The 16,887-nt window shown below is 43.8% G+C and overlaps 1 protein-coding gene and 1 long non-coding RNA gene across 7 annotated transcripts in view; both read left to right on the plus strand.

Moving 5' to 3' along the window:
* LOC307220479 overlaps nucleotides 1-16,887 on the plus strand; it is a 371,449-nt gene that overhangs the window by 109,178 nt on the left and 245,384 nt on the right. The window lies entirely within an intron of this gene.
* GULP1 (GULP PTB domain containing engulfment adaptor 1) overlaps nucleotides 1-16,887 on the plus strand; it is a 183,925-nt gene that overhangs the window by 68,013 nt on the left and 99,025 nt on the right. For all 6 annotated transcript variants that reach the window (XM_079981727.1, XM_079981725.1, XM_079981729.1 and 3 more), the window contains exon 2: nucleotides 14,553-14,678. The gene's annotated coding sequence lies outside the window, so the exon portion shown is untranslated. The remainder of the gene's footprint in view (nucleotides 1-14,552; nucleotides 14,679-16,887) is intronic.

A 16,887-nucleotide genomic window follows, 5' to 3' on the forward strand; every position in this document is an offset into this window, starting at 1 on the left:
CAGCGGTGCTATCAAGCAATCTCCTCTACTGTAATAACATTGTTGCTCTTAATTGGAATAGTATGGTGTTTGACTCCAGTAATAATGAAATCTGCTGTCATGTTTTTTTTTCTCCCCCAGTTAGAAAGAAGGCTGTTGCAAAGAAAAGGGAGCAGCCCTTGGCTAAAAAAAACCACAAAGGGAAATCAATGAATGACTCAACATTGCTCAGCACAGCTCAGGAGCACACTGATTGTCAATATCTTTAGCGCAGGGAGAAAAAGGTGGGGAATAGCACAGGCAAGTAATGAGGAGCCTAAGCAAAATTGGCACTTGGCAGTGAAAAAGGCAGGAGGCTGAACTATAGAGAGGAGTGGGTGCCTGGGGCCTTGGGTGCCATGCAGTGTGTAAAGCCCTGGCACTGAAATTTGTGGGTGCCTGGCCCCTTCATGGGGAATTTTGTGGGTGCTTGGGCACCTAGTGCCCCATGGAGTTGGCACCTATGACTATAGAGAGAGAAAGTAGGGTGAGCAAGGATTTTTGTTGTTGTTGTTGTTGTTTAGTCGTTTAGCCATGTCTGACTCCTTGTGACCCCATGGAGCAGAGCACGCCAGGCACTCCTGTCTTCCACTGCCTCCCGCAGTTTGGTTAAACTCATGTTGGTACTTCGAGAACACTATCCAACCATCTTATTCTCCGTCATCCCCTTCTCCTTGTGCCCTCCATCTTTCCCAACATCAGGGTCTTTTCCAGGGAGTCTTCTCTTCTCATGAGGTGGCCAGCGTATTGGAGCCTCAGCTTCAGGATCTGTCCTTCCAGTGAGCACTCAGGGCTGATTTCCTTCAGAATGGAGAGGTTTGATCTTCTTGCAGTCCATGGGACTCTCAAGAGTCTCCTCCAGCACCATAATTCAAAAGCATCAATTCTTCGGCGATCAGCCTTCTTTATGGTCCAGCTCTCACTTCCATACATCACTACTGGGAAAACCATAGCTTTAACTATACGGACCTTTGTTGGCAAGGTGATGTCTCTGCTTTTTAAGATGCTGTCTAGGTTTGTCATTGCTTTTCTCCCAAGAAGCAGGCGTCTTTTAATTTTGTGGCTGCTGTCACCATCTGCAGTGATCATGGAGCCCAAGAAAGTAAAATCTCTCACTGCCTCCATTTCTTCCACTTCTGTTTGCCAGCAGGTGATGGGACCAGTGGCCATGATCTTCGTTTTTTTGATGTTGAGCTTCAAACCATATTTTGCGCTCATGAGCAAAGATAAAAGGTCCCAAATCAGTAATTTCTATAACAAGAGGGAGAGAAAGGAATCTTCCCAAAGCCTCATTAAAGAAACAAAATCAATTGCAGATAACCATTTGGTTTTTTATTCAAATATCTCCATTTACAGGTTTTGTCATTTCTAAAGACAAACCAATTTATTTTTGGGGGGGCAGTACAATCATAGCTTGGAAGTCAAATGGAATCTGTTCCGGAAGTCCGTTCGACTTCCAAAATGTTTGGAAGCTCCTGCAGCCAGTTGGAACCCGCTGAAGCCCCATTCAATGTTGGCTTCCAAAAATAGTTTGCAAACCAGAACAGTCGCTGTTTGCAGCGTTCGGGAACCAAAACGTTTAAGAAATAAGCTGTTAAAAAACCAAGGTACTACTGTATGTAGTAAAGTAATTCAGCTTTCTAAAATTAAAAAGAAGCAGTGTTCTTCAACATGTTCTCCTCCCCCCGCCAAAGGGTACTATTCTACTTTATTGCTTTATTCAGGCAAGTATTATTATTCCTTACAAAAGATTGTGCTCCAAGTAAACCAGAGAAGATGCCAGAGAATTTGTTACATTTGGGAAGTCATAGCCTTTCTTGGACTCTTTAAACACCTGTAGCAACTATGTGTAAGCTGGGCAATTATTCACATTCAGAAGCCCCAGGAAGCAGGTAGTTACTTAAAGCAAGAATAAAAGAACTGACTTTACACTTAAATAATTTGTTTTGATACCTGCTGGTTCTTTTCTTGGTGGAAATAATTAGAATAGGCAGGCGCTAATGCTACTTTTACTGTTCTCTTTAGGAATGGGAAATTTGCCTTACTACAATGAAACAAGTTTATTCAAGTTAATCAGAATGAAAACATATGTGCTGATCCCCTCTTGACTGTAGAATTAGAGTAATGGGGGAAGGTGGTTTTGTTATCTAAGGATTCAGTGCTAATAGATTTTGCAATACTTAACATGCAGTTTTTATTCATAGGTGTCAGAGCCTGACAATAGGGCACAAAGATTTCATGACATAGTGCTCCAGGGTTTGCATGTAGGAGAAATCTTCTAATCTCTCTTTCCATGTATGGAAAACTAGAGACAGCTCTCTCTGTCATTCATTCATTTTATTTCTACATGGTTTGCAACCATAATATAATAATAATAATAATAATAATAATAATAATAATAATAATTTATTATTTATACCCCACCCATTTGGCTGGGTTTCCCCAATCACTCTGAGCGGCTTCCAACAGAATATTAAAAACACGATAAAATGTCAAACATTCAAACTTCCCTAAACAGGGCTGCAGTTGGGTGTCTTCTAAAAGTCAGATAGTTCTTTATTTCCTTGACATCTGATGGGAGGGCATTCCACAGGGTGGGCACCACTACCAAGAAGGCCCTTTGCCTGGTTCCCTGTAACCTCACTTCTTGCAGGACCTCAGTGTCTGGGCTGGATGATGGAGGTGGAGACGCTCCCACAGGTATACTGGATCGAGGCCATTTAGGGCTTTAAAGGTCAGCACCAACACCTTGAATTGTGCTCGGAAACGTACTGGGGGCCAATGTAGGTCTTTCAGGACCTGTGTTATATGGTCTCAATGAAACAAATACATACCGGTACTTAAAATACCCACTAACAATTCCATCATAGCGTTAAAATATCCTCAATTAAAATATACAATAAAACAATTCAGTCAAAAAGTGTAATGTTTTTAATCTATGTAAGCCTAAAGCATACATCTGTACTGTATCCACTGTGCAAGGTGATAAACAAAGTTATTCTTGGGGACTTTGATACGCCTAAAAGATCCCCTTTTAGCTTTGCTATAAGGAAGCTGCAGTACCAGGAGCGTTCATATTCTTCTAAAAACTGTAAATGTGAGCAGTTCTCTTTGCTTTATTCTGTATGCTGAAGCTTGTGTGTTGTGATATGCTCGTCTGAAGGACAAGGATGTTAGACCTCTAGTAAAATTATCTTCTTATCTTCGTCCCGGCTGGGCCATTTGAGAAGAGATTTACTGTGGCTTTCAGTGACAGAGGGTGCATTTATAATTGCGATCACCAGCCAGATTGCTTCAGCCAAGGTTGAAATACATTTACATTTTGTAACCATTATCTGTAATCTGTTGTTATTGGCTTTAATGAAGGACATGTGCGGCGTGTCAGAACGTTACATGCAAAGGATGATTAGAAGACCTTTTTGCAGTGTAAGCCGCAACACAGTATATCAGTCTCATTCGTCTGAGGGACACATTCATATTTTGAACTAATAGTTCTGCTAGAGTATCTGTGCTGCTTCTTTAACCACTTCCCAATTTTCTTTTTCTTTTTTTTAAAAAAGCAACCCATTGGCAGTATTGATGGTAGGTAGTGCATTCATTGCTACCACTATCCTCACAGTAGTGTCTCATGCTACACTGGGTACCACATCAGTTGTAAAGGTATCAACCAAGGCCTAGCATAGCATAAAGATAAAGGTACAGTGGTGCCTCGCAAGATGAAAAGAATCCGTTCCGCGATTCTCTTCGTCTAGCGGTTTTTTCGTCTTGCGAAGCAAGTCCATTGACGGCTTAGCGGATTAGCGCTATTAGCAGTTTAGCGGCTTTTAGCGGCTTATCGGCTAAGCGGATAAGCGGATAAGCGGCTTAGAAAAGGGGGGGGGGAGAAAAAAAAAACCCGCAGGAACTCGCAAGACATTTTCGTCTTGCAAAGCAAGCCCATAGGAAATTCGTTTTGCGAAGCACCTCCAAAATGGAAAACTCTTTCGTCTAGCGAGTTTTCCGTCTTGCGAGGCATTCATCTTGCGGGGCACCACTGTAAAGGACCCCTGACAGTTAAGTCCAGTCGCGAACAACTCTGGGGTTGCGACGCTCATCTCGCTTTATTGGCCGAGGGAGCCGACGTTTGTCCACACACAGTTTTTCCGGGTCATGTGGCCAGCATGACTAAACCACTTCTGGCAAAACCAGAGCAGCGCACGGAAACACCATTTACGTTCCCGCCAGGGTGGTACCTATTTATCTACTTGCACTTTTGGGGGGTGCTTTCGAATTGCTAGGTTGGTAGGATTAGTTGTAGTTTCTGGGTCACCTTCAAAGGTAGCCCCAGGTAGAGCGCATTGCAGTAGTCCAAGCAGGAGATAACTAGAGCATGCATCACTCTGGCGAGACAGTCCGTGGGCAGGTAGGGTCTCAGCCTGTGTACCAGATGGAGCTGGTAGACAGCTGCCCTGGACACAGAATTGACCTGCACCTCCATGGACTCCCAGGCTGTGCACCTGGTCCTTCAGGGCCACAGTTACCCCATTCAGGACCAGGGAGTCCTCCACCACTGCCTGCCTCCTGTCCCCCCAAAACAGTACTTCTGTCTTGTCAGGATTCAACCTCAATCTGTTTAGCTGTCATCCACCCACCAAGCCTCTCCAGGCCATTTCCAGTATTATTTAAGAACTTACGTATTCATCTGCTTCTTTGTTTCATGCTGTTGGTGTGCACTTAGATGCTGAATGGCTTGGTTGTTGATGGCTGCAGTGATGAAAATCAGCCATTGATTCTCATCATTGCAACCTCACTGCAATATTTATTATATTCGCAGATAGCATTGTGTGATATACAGCTTACTTCAGTTTCCTTGTTCTGTGAAATAACAACTTTTAAGAGGAAGTCAAGGTGCGACACAATGCTTGTTTTGATAATGCAGTATCAAACCACAAATAGGAATGTAGCACTCCTTAATACAGGAGAGCCTTTCTCTTTCAGTGAAAGTAGAAGCCTCATGGTTTAGACCTTACTTTATTGTCTCACTGAGCAATGCTCAAAAACACAGTGCTCAAAAACTTTTCTGGTCCTTTTTTCTTCCAGTTAGTGCTTCAACAGCACCTGTTTCTTGTGGAAAGGTTGCAACTTAATTGGTTGCCAGGACTGTTTAGTTCACCTAGTTAAGGTTCTTATCAGAAGTCCACATTTCTCTGGCAATAGAACTTTTGACTTGTTCTCCAGGCTGATCTGTGCTTATAGTATTCTCTGCCCCTGCTTACCCCCACCCCAAAACTCTGCTTGTCCTGCTTTCCTACTTGTTGCTTGTCTCAGGAGGGGGGCAGGGAAACTATATCTAACAGTCTGCTTGCATTTTTCACTTCTGTCTGTAACATCTAACGTTGTATAGGAAATCAAGTTTGCGTGTGACTTGTATTTGAATTCTAGTGCCGTAAATGAACAGTTTGGAGTAGTGATATGCATCTCCCTGGTTCAATGTGGAAAGGACCGGACTCAAATGAGATCATTTAGGCAATTTGAATCATGTCTGAATTCATCTCATTTAGGTCTGGCCCCATTCCAAGCGAACAGCTCATCATGTTCCCAATGATGTCATCAGACGCATGATGGGGATTGGAAAACTTGCTATCCCTCCTTTCCCAGGCTTAATTACTGCAGTTGATATACTGCGAAGACTGGCACTCTTCTTTCACTTGGTCAACAGAGCAGTGCCTTCTGCTTAATACGTTTCAGACTCAGGCCATGGATTTGAAGAAACTTTGTTGTGAAGGCCCACTTTTCTGGTGTGGATTTGAATGCGGCTGCCTATTCCCCATGCCCTGACACATGCTTTTGGGGCACTTCACCACTGAGGGACGATTTGAACTAAAGATCTACAGTTTGAAGTCCAACATTGCATAATGTTGTATGATGTAATAGATGCAAATCCTTCCAGCTGACTAAACAGCAAGTATAACACTCTTGTGTTCGTTTATCAGGAGCAGGACTGTCATAATGATGAAATGGTGTAAAAGAAAAACCACACATTACAGCCCCATCTCCATCTTTCAAAAAGCCATGCATATTTGGTATCTGCATGATATACATCATTAAATACATGGTGTAGGGTTACGAAGACATAATGAAAATAAGTGAGACAAATGTGTGTGATTAACGAAACTGACTTTCTTCTGGCTCGGCATAATAAACACATAACACAATTTTTTATTCTTTTTTTAAAAAAGAATTATGCGTCAAGATACACTGTATCTTGAACTGTTTTGTTTGTAACATTTATATAGAGTCATACCTTGGTTTTCAAACAGCTTAGTTCTCAAACATTTTGGCTCCCGAACATCGCAAACCTGGAAGTGACTGTTCTGGTTTGTGAATGATTTTTGGAAGCTGAATGTCTGACGGGACTTCCGGGCTTCCGATTGGTTGTAGGAGCTACCTGCAGCCAATCAGAAGTCGCGCTTGGGTTTCCAAACATTTTGGAAGTCGAATGGACTTTCGGAACAGATTCCGTTTGACTTCCAAGGTATGACTGTACTGCCTTTTATCCAGGATTTCAAGGCAGTGGGCAAAAGCAGTAACAAAGACATTCAAAATAACCAGCAGATAAAACACAATAAGGTTATGATATACTTTCCAAAATGTTTTGAATTGCCTTCACACATTGCATAGTTATACTATGGAATTTGTTAGCACAAGATGTAGTGATAGCCATCAACAGTGCAGAACCAGAGATACTCGACACATGATTATAATTCAGTTGCAATGTCAAATTCCAGTTCAGATGCTCTAGAACTCAGGGTATGCAGAAGTTGGCCCCTCCTATAAAACAAAAAGGGGGAAAACTCCAACTCTTAATGCTTAAATACCATTGCTGTTCATATTCCTGAATAAGTCCATTAAAAATATGCAAAAGAAATGAATAGGAATTCTCAAGTGCTTATTTTCTCTCTCTTATAAGATAGGATTTTAAGAACAATATTTACTTTGAAGTTCTTAATAATTAAAAAAAGCCAGGTACAGGAATGTTTGGAACCATTATAGCGTAGGTAGTACATTGTGGGTGTTAAGGGAAATAGTTAATGAACCTATTGTTACTGCTGGCAATTATGAAATGTCATGGAAACCATGGTGCTCAAAGGCCAAGTAACAGCATAGCTTGGATTTAACATGAGTCCTCAGGGGAGAATAGCAATTGTCTTGATAAGTTTCACTTGCCTTTAAATAAACTAATTAGAATCTGTATGCATGTACTGGACAAGGAAATGAGTTCTAGCAGACATCCCACTAAGACATGATTTTCAGCAGGGTTCCCCAACTTCCCAAAGGAACTTTTTAGGGGTTTGGGGGCTGCAATGTGGGTGATAAGACTGGAGAAGAAAGCCCCCTTCTGTGAAGTTACAATGGTTCATGGTTTTTTTTTTGGGGGGGGGTGCAAGAAGCTATGCTATGACATATTTTAGAGGAAATGCTGTCTGTGACAGCACCAGTACATTAAAAACCAAGAATGGACTCCTCCCCCCCCCCCGTTTATCTTCTGGAAACTATTGTACACAATAGCGTGCAATAACTATTTAACACAAACTTGGGACATATATGAAATTCTGGATGTGTGTATATGAACATACAACATGTGTGCTGGCAGTGTACATGTGAGTCCAGATGCACACATCGTAATGTGTGGTTGCAATAGTTTCAGATGGGAATGTATATTTGAACAAAGCGATGTTGTGATATCTCAACTTGTGTGTTCATTCTAGTGTTTTTTTTCATGTGCAGATTATTTTGATTCACCTGCTGATTATTATTTTTCCTAATGGAAAATAAATTTGAATGAACAGTTCAGAGTAATTTCAAGATAGCAATTTCCACTTTGGAAATGTACCTTGGCTTGTTACCTTGGCATCCTTAAGTACCCTGTATAACTTTTATCCTGGCTAGAAGAAGCAGACTGTATTAAGCAATATAGTAAGAATTGTAGAAAAAAATCATATAAAATAAGAAAAGCCATGCATATTTGCATAATTTATGTAGGCTGCGTATTCAAGTCTTCCTCACTGCAGAATTTAGTTTACCCTAGTGCAAAATTCCTGCTCCCCAAGGGATAGAACTCTTCAATGTCATTAGTAAAACAAGTAAAAGGTATTAGTGTTCTGGACTCATAGACGTTTTCTATATTGGTATTCTCTGTGTTGCTGTTACCCATTTGAGAAAGAAATGTAGAATTCTCTTTCCAATAAAAACCTGTCAGAAAGTTTAAAGAGGATACAAGTGCTATGTGTAAAAGTCTACAAATGGGCAAACTTTCAAAGATTGTCATCAAAATTCATCAGGTTTCTCTCCCACCCTTCACCCCCACAAAGTGGAAGAACCTGGATATGTTTTGTGAGCCAATTGAAGGGAAAATGCTCCCGCTTGTAAACCCTTCCCTATCAACTCCCACAATTAGTCTTTTGCAGTCACTTACCTGACAAATGCTGGCAAGCAGATGTGCAGGGAGAAGAAAGGAATATGGTTTGCCCTTTCCTCCCTCCTTCTCAGTGTCCCTGATCCATAGTGGGTGGCACTGCACCCTGATGGGCTGCAAAACCTGGCGATCATGGGAGAAGTAATTTCAGGGCTGCCGCCTTTGCCGTGGTCCACCAGGTGTGGCATCCTGGCATGCTGTTTATGTATCCTATCAAGCAGGGGAGTGGTTGGCGCTGTGGTCTAAACCACGGAGCCTCTTGGGCTTGCCAATCGGAAGGTCGGCGGTTCAAATCCACACGATGGGGTGAGCTCCTGTTGTTCTGTCCCAGCTCCTGCCAACCTAGCAGTTCGAAAGCACACCAGTGTAAGTAGATAAACAGATACCGCTGCGGCGGGAAGGTAAACGGTGTTTCCATGCACTCTGGCTTCCATCACGGTCTTCTGTTGTGCCAGAAGTGGTTTAGTCATGTTGGCCACATGACCTGGAAAGCTGTCTGTGGACAAACACTGGCTCCCTCAGCCTGAAAGCGAGATGAGCGCCGCAACCCCATAGTCGCCTTTGACTGGACTTAACCATCTAGGGGTCCTTTACCTTTACCTTTTTACCTATCAAGTGAGGAAGGAGTAGTAGTAAAACATTCTCTTTCTCTGTGCTCCGATGTTATGGGTCTATTCAGGGGGTTGGCAGGGGTTGGCCAATTAGAATACAGATTCTAATTCTATTTCACATGTCTCTGCCAGGGACTTGGCAGAGACATGTGAAATAGAAGGTAGAAAATTTTCTTTGGCTCATATTTTGATCCAAGCTGAATATTGAGTTATTATTTGCATTTATTAGTCACTAACTTTGATCTCAACCCTAACTCAAGAGAACGTCATTCGTAGTAAAGTCCTGCTCCTTATCTTTCTGCTCATAGCTCCTGTCACAGTAAGGTAAAGGTAAAGGTACCCCTGCCCGTACGGTCCAGTCTTGACAGACTCTGGGGTTGTGCGCCCATCTCACTTAAGAGGCCAGGGGCCAGCGTTGTCCGGAGACACTTCCGGGTCATGTGGCCAGAGTGACATCGCTGCTCTGGCGAGCCAGAGCCGCACACGGAAACGCCGTTTACCTTCCCGCTGGTAAGCGGTCCCTATTTATCTACTTGCACCCGGAGGTGCTTTCGAACTGCTAGGTTGGCAGGCGCTGGGACCGAGCAGCGGGAGCGCACCCCGCCGCAGGGATTCGAACCGCCGACCTTTCGATCGGCAAGTCCTAGGCACTGAGGCTTTAACCCACAGCGCCACCTGCGTCCCCCTGTCACAGTACCCTCACATAATTGAAACATAATCCTCTGCAATTCAGACCAATTTCTTGCAATAGACCAGGGTGGTATTTTTAATTTCCACGTCATCACAATAGTACTTCTGAATGTACTTGAGTTTTTATGATAAGTCTCTACCCTCACAAATGCAACTCTTATCACTCTTACCATTTTTCAGAGGGATAATAGAGCTAGAGCGGCTAGAGCGTCGGTGGCAAAAAACTCACTCCGAATCTGACCGGACACAGGTTAGAGCTCAACGTCGAGCCTACCAAGTGGCGATAGCGACGGCGAAGAAGACTTTCTTCACCACCTCTATTGCATCTGCAGAAAATAGTAGCAGGAGACTTTTTCAGGTGGTTCGTAATTTAACAGAACCACCTTTACCACCGGGGCTTTGTAAAGACCCCAAGATCTCCTGCAACGATTTTGCTAAGTTTTTTGCAGATAAAATCACTCATATTCGGAAGGAGCTAGACACCACCGTGGGAGCAGGGCTGGGGCGGGAGAGTGCTAGAGCTCTGTCTGGTCAAGTTGGATGGAATCGATTTCAATCCATTACCCCCGAGGATGTGGACAGGCTGCTTGGACGCGTGAAACCAACCACCTGTCTCCTGGATCCTTGCCCATCCTGGCTAATAAAAGCAAGCCGGGAAGGGCTGGGCGATGGGCTCTGCGGGGTGGTGAATGCTTCCCTCTGTGAGGGAACATTCCCAGATCCGCTGAAAGAGGCGGTCATAAAACCGCTTCTTAAAAAACCATCTTTAGACCCGGCCAGTATGGCCAACTATCGCCCAGTCTCAAATCTTCCATTCTTGGGCAAGGTGATTGAGCGTGTGGTTGCTGAACAACTCCAGGCACGCCTGGAAGAAGCGGACCATTTGGATCCCTTCCAATCGGGATTCAGGCCTCATCATGGGACTGAAACTGCCTTGGTCGCGCTGGTTGATGATCTCTGGCGAGCTAGGGACAAAGGTGAGAGTTGTTTCCTAGTTCTGCTGGATCTCTCAGCGGCCTTTGATACAATCGACCATAACATCCTTCTGGACCGTCTAGAGGGGCTGGGAGCTGGGGGCACTGTTATAGAGTGGTTTCGCTCCTTCCTCCTGGGCCGTGTTCAGAAAGTGGTGGTGGGGGATGAGTGTTCAGACCCCTGGGCCCTCACTTGTGGGGTGCCTCAGGGTTCCGTCCTCTCCCCCATGCTTTTTAACATCTATATGAAGCCGCTGGGAGAGATCATCAGGGGGTTTGGACTGGGTGTCCATCAATATGCAGATGATACCCAGCCCTACCTCTCTTTCAAATCAGAACCAGTGAAGGCAGTGCAGGTCCTGTGTGAGTGCCTGGAGGCGGTTGGAGGATGGATGGCGGCTAATGGATTGAGGTTGAATCCTGACAAGACAGAAGTACTGTTTTTGGGGGACAGGGGGCGGGCTGGTGTGGAGGACTCCCTGGTCCTGAATAGGGTAACTGTGCCCCTGAAGGACCAGGTGCGCAGCCTGGGAGTCATTTTGGACTCACAGCTGTCCATGGAGGCGCAGGTCAATTCTGTATCCAGGGCAGCTGTCTACCAACTCCACCTGGTACGCAGGCTGAGACCCTACCTGCCCGCGGACTGTCTCGCCAGAGTGGTGCATGCTCTAGTTATCTCCCGCTTGGACTACTGCAATGCGCTCTACGTGGGGCTACCTTTGAAGGTGACTCGGAAACTACAACTAATCCAGAATGCGGCAGCTAGACTGGTGACTGGGGGCGGCCGCCGAGACCACATAACACCGGTCTTGAAAGACCTACATTGGCTCCCAGTATGTTTCCGAGCACAATTCAAAGTGCTGGTGTTGACCTTTAAAGCCCTAAACGGCCTCGGCCCAGTATACCTGAAGGAGCGTCTCCACCCCCATCGTTCTGCCCGGACGCTGAGGTCCAGCGCCGAGGGCCTTCTTGCGGTTCCCTCATTACGAGAAGCAAAGCTACAGGGAACCAGGCAGAGGGCCTTCTCGGTAGTGGCACCCGCCCTGTGGAACGCCCTCCCATCAGATGTCAAAGCGATAAATAACTACCTGACATTCAGAAGACATCTTAAGGCAGCCCTGTTCAGGGAAGTTTTTAATCTGTGATATATATATATATATTTTTAAATAATTTTTATTCAATTTTCCATATATTTTTTAACAAATAAAACAAAACAACAAAAAACAATAAAATGCAACATGTATAATTTCCTGCTCTTAATTTCATATTTCTTACTCTCCCGACTTCCTCGTACCTCCCCTTTCTGCATTCTCATGTCAAATTAATTAATTAACAAATCCCTCCCTTACTTTCAAATTTATTATAAAAACATTCATTTTCTTCCACTTAGTCATAATCGCTGTTAACCCCTATTTTTCTTATTCAACATCAATCTAGCATTCACTAATTTTAGAGTATTTCTTTAAATAGTCTTTAAATTTTTTCCAATCTTCTTCCGCCGTTGCTCTTCCCTGGTCTCGGATTCTGCTCGTCATCTCTGCCAGGCCCATGTAGTCAATCACTTTCATCTGCCACTCTTCCACGGTGGGTAGGTCTTGTGTCTTCCAGTACTTTGCTATAAGAATTCTTGCTGCTGTTGTAGCATACATAAAAAAAGTTCTATCCTTCTTTACAACCACTTGGCCGACCATGCCCAGGAGAAAGGCCTCTGGTTTCTTAGGAAAAGTGTACCTAAGTACCTTTTTCAGTTCATTATAGATCAGTTCCCAGAAAGCCTTAATCCTTGGGCATGTCCACCAAAGGTGAAAGAATGTTCCTTCTCTTTCTTTACATTTCCAACATTTGTTCTCGGGCGAATGATAGATTTTCGCAAGCTTGACTGGGGTCATGTACCACCTATAAATCATTTTCATAATATTTTCTCTCAAGGCACTACATGCCGTGAATTTAATCCCGGTGGTCCATAACTTTTCCCAGTCAGCAAACATTATGTCATGACCAACATCCTGGGCCCATTTAATCATTGCAGATTTAACCATTTCATCTTGTGTATTCCATTTCAACAGCAAGTTATACATTTTTGACAAGTTCTTAGTACTAGATTCTAACAGTTCAGTTTCTAATTTTGATTTTTCCACCTGGAAGCCGACTTTCCTGTCTAGTTTAAAAACTTCCATTATCTGATAATAATGCAGCCAGTCTCTCACTTTCCCTTTTAACTTCTCAAAACTTTGCAATTTCAGTCTGTCTCCTTCTTGCTCCAAAATTTCCCAATATCTCGGCCAATTAACCTCCATATTTAATTTTTTAACGGCTTTTGCCTCCATTGGAATTTTTAAAATGGAGGAAATATTCCCAAAGCATTCAAAACAGTTCCCAAATCCTTCAAAGTCTCACAAAAGCTCTCAAACGGCCACAATATTAGTCTTTGACAGATTGAAACAAAGTCCCATCAAATCTGGCAAGAGCGTATCCTTTTAAAATACAATTTAATGCAACTTTGTAGCCTTAGCGTAGTAACAGTCCGCAGCCAGCTACCCTCTCCGGCAGTCCGCTCCAGGGTCAGAGCACAGCGGTATAAATTTTCCCCTTCTATACAAGCAGGAAGTTTGAAGCAATTTAAAATACAATCTCCCCCCCACTCCTGCCTTCGAGGGGGGAAGGGTCCCAGTCTTGGATCGATGATTTAGTTTTCAAAAAGAACTTTAAAGTTAAAGCTTAGTAGTTCTTTGCTTTGATGTTGCTGCAGATCGGAAAGGTAGACTTCCCTTTTAGACCTTTTCCGTTTCGGTATCCAAATTCACAATTTTTAGCTCCCAATTAGTCCTTAGATTTTATCCTACTCACGGATAGTAGATTCTTTTATTCCAATTCAGAAGAAGAAGTCAGCGCTCTCCGTCAATGGCGACGCGGCTTCACTCCGCAGGCTGGGTACGAGCGACTCTCAGCTCCACGCCACACACCCGCTGCCGTTCCAAAGCCTTTAAAAAGGCTTTTTCGCAACTTCGGGGGGGCGCAAACGGTGCCCACCGAGTCTCCAGTTCACAGGCTTCGTGCCTGTGACTTTTTAGGGTCCCCGCTTCGCCGTAGCTAGGGACCCGAACCCGCGGAGCCGATTCCCCTCAGGAGCTCTGAGGGAAACCCGCCATTAAACGATGGCGCTAACCGGAAGTCTCTAATCTGTGATATTTTAGTGTATTTCTGGTTTTTATGGAAGCCGCCCAGAGTGGCTGGGGAAACCCAGCCAGATGGGCGGGGTACAAATAATAAATTATTATTATTATTATTATTATTATTATTATTATTTCATTGAAATGTTCCGGCTAGCTTTATTTTAAGCATAAAAATGTTCAACCATCTGCTTTTAAGGCTAAGGGTATATAGGCAAGAGAGATGCTTGCCACCCAAAACATGTCGCTTATATTTCCATGGGCCTTGGTTACTATTTTCTTTGCCCATATTTTTCCTAAAAGCAAGAAACCAAGGGTATGGTTCTCTGTGTTCTGCATGTCTACTTCCTAACAAAACTAATCTGAGTGGATCATCTATAGATGGAGCAAGAGAATATTTTGTTAGAGTTAACGTTCCCTGAAATATTAGACAAAAAAGCTTCAGTGGGTAGGGCAATCCAGCCTCTTTTGTGCTGTGAGTTATCTTCTGGCCTTTCAGTGTGTGAGAGCATTCTGAAGGCAATTAATAATGCCTAGCATCTTCAGTCTCAAGAGGAAAAGAGGGGGGGGGCCCTTTGTTTTCTTTGGCGGCACACTAGCTTTTCAGCTGATGTTTCTTATTTCATTCTTTCAGCACACTCAACATAGAAGACATTAGAATACAGTGCCATGAGGACAAACATGTTGACAAACAAGTGATTTGTTTCCCATGAAAACAAGCTGCTGTTCTGACCCTTGGTGAAAATTTGGACCCATCACGGTAAGAGTTTAATGTTTAACCATTTGTTAATGTGAGCAGTGGGGACGCGGGTGGCGCTGTGGGTAAAACCTCAGCACCTAGGACTTGCCGACCGCATGGTTGGCGGTTCGAATCCCCGTAGCGGGGTGAGCTCCCGTCGTTCGGTCCCAGCGCCTGCCAACCTAGCAGTTCGAAAGCACCCCCGGGTGCAAGTAGATAAATAGGGACTGCTTACCAGCGGGAAGGTAAACGGCGTTCCGTGTGCTGTGCTGGCTCGCCAGATGCAGCTTGTCACGCTGGCCACGTGACCCGGAAGTGTCTGCGGACAGCGCTGGCTCCCGGCCTCTAGAGTGAGATGAGCGCACAACCCTAGAGTCCGTCAAGACTGGCCCGTACGGGCAGGGGTACCTTTACCTTTACCTTTAATGTGAGCAGTACAAGTGCTGCAATGCTAGAAGTCATCACACGGTGTGAACTTTTAAAACGACTGCTGTGACCTTGTCAGACAAAACTGTAAATGAAACTGATCCATCTTAGGACTGGTAAACATGATATATCATTCTTTTAATTACATATAAAACTGGATGTGTGAACTTTCTTCCTTAGAAAAAATATTGTATTTGGGACAGTATGGATGACAGGAAAGTTTTGATCCATGCTTTTGGATCTTTCTTGGCTGTTCCCCAATTGCATGTCGTCATTTTATACTGTCATTGAATGATGATCATGCAGATGTAATTTGCCCTTTAATCAGATTCTTTTTTTTTTACTGTTCTAGAGACATTGAATCAGCACCAATAGAAATGAGATGGAATGTTTAAAAAAGCCTCTTGAAAAAATGTTACTATTATGAATAAATGGTATCTCAGATGTTTCCATTTGCCTTGATGGTAGAAGCATGTATCTCCAGAGTTCAGATTTTGGTCAGCTTTCTACTTAGTATAAAAGTGAATACTATTTATGTAGCCCATCCAAAATCATGGTCTTAATTAAAAGAATGACAGGAGAATATTATGTATTAAATTTCAAGGGTGACTCATTTTTTTTCCATAACTTTTTATATCAATAACACTAACTTTTTATTCTTGTTAACTTTTAATTTTGGAATCAATCACAAATATGATTCATAAGTGTAAAACTTCTGCCTGACCACTGGAAGTAGGAAGGGCCAGATTTTGGGTTCTATTGGTGGTCACAAGGCAGCTGTTTCCCCATTCACAAGCCCAAACTGCAGTTTTAGAACGATGCACTTTTGTGGTAAAGGGGTCCATCTTGCAGGAATTAGGGTCCAACAGTCTTTTTCACTTTACCATGGTGAGTGGGAGGCCAGACACTGGTGAGTGAAGTGAGGCTGAGATGTCTTCTGAACCAAAAAGCTATAGAGGAGGTGGGATGAACACTGCCCCCTCCTCAGACTTCAAAGCTCACCCAAAGCCTGGAAATCATTTTGGCTTTCTGCCTGCTGGGCACAATTGCAGTGTCTTCCACATTTCGTATCACGGGATGTAAATTCATCAAAACATCTTTCAGGCAGAGCAGGCTGAAGCACTTTGCTCTCCAGCTTTGAACTGGAGGAGGAGAATAGAAGAATATGGGCTTGCCTCTATGCTTGACGGGTGCTCTGTGCACCTGATCAGAAGCTGAGGTTGCGCAAGCCAATGCTCCTTCTTCTGCCTTCAGCTCTGAAGTGGAAGTAGAATCCTTCTCCATGGCTCCAAGCTTTATCCAGAGCAGGAGATTTCCCCCTCATCTCATGCTGCACTTCAGAGATAATAATAGGGGGCCAGAGTATGGGGTCTGTGTGTTCCTTGGTGACAACTATTTTTGTTTGGTCAGCTTGCAATGACAACACTCTTATTCTAGGGCTACACTTGGGCTACTGTTTTGTGCTCTAGTAGCTCTACTGCAGATCAGATGAAGCTAGAATATGCATCAGTTTTTGGGGGCTCTTCCATTCATTCAGTTAACGTGCATAGGTAAAGGTAATGGTAAAGGACCCCTGAACAGTTAAGTCCAGTCAAAGGTGACCATGGGGTTGTGGCGCTCATCTCGCTTTTCAGGCCAAAGGAGCCGGCGTTTGTCCACAGACAGCTTTCCAGATCACGTGGCCAGAATGACTAAACTGCTTCTGACACAACAGGACACCATAACGGAAACCAGAGTGCACAGAAATGTCATTTACCTCCCCACCATAGCAGTACCTATTTATCTACTTGCCCTGGCATGCTTT

The sequence above is a fragment of the Podarcis cretensis genome, assembly GCF_951804945.1.
Source record: "Podarcis cretensis genome assembly, chromosome: 1".
NCBI lineage: Eukaryota > Metazoa > Chordata > Lepidosauria > Squamata > Lacertidae > Podarcis > Podarcis cretensis.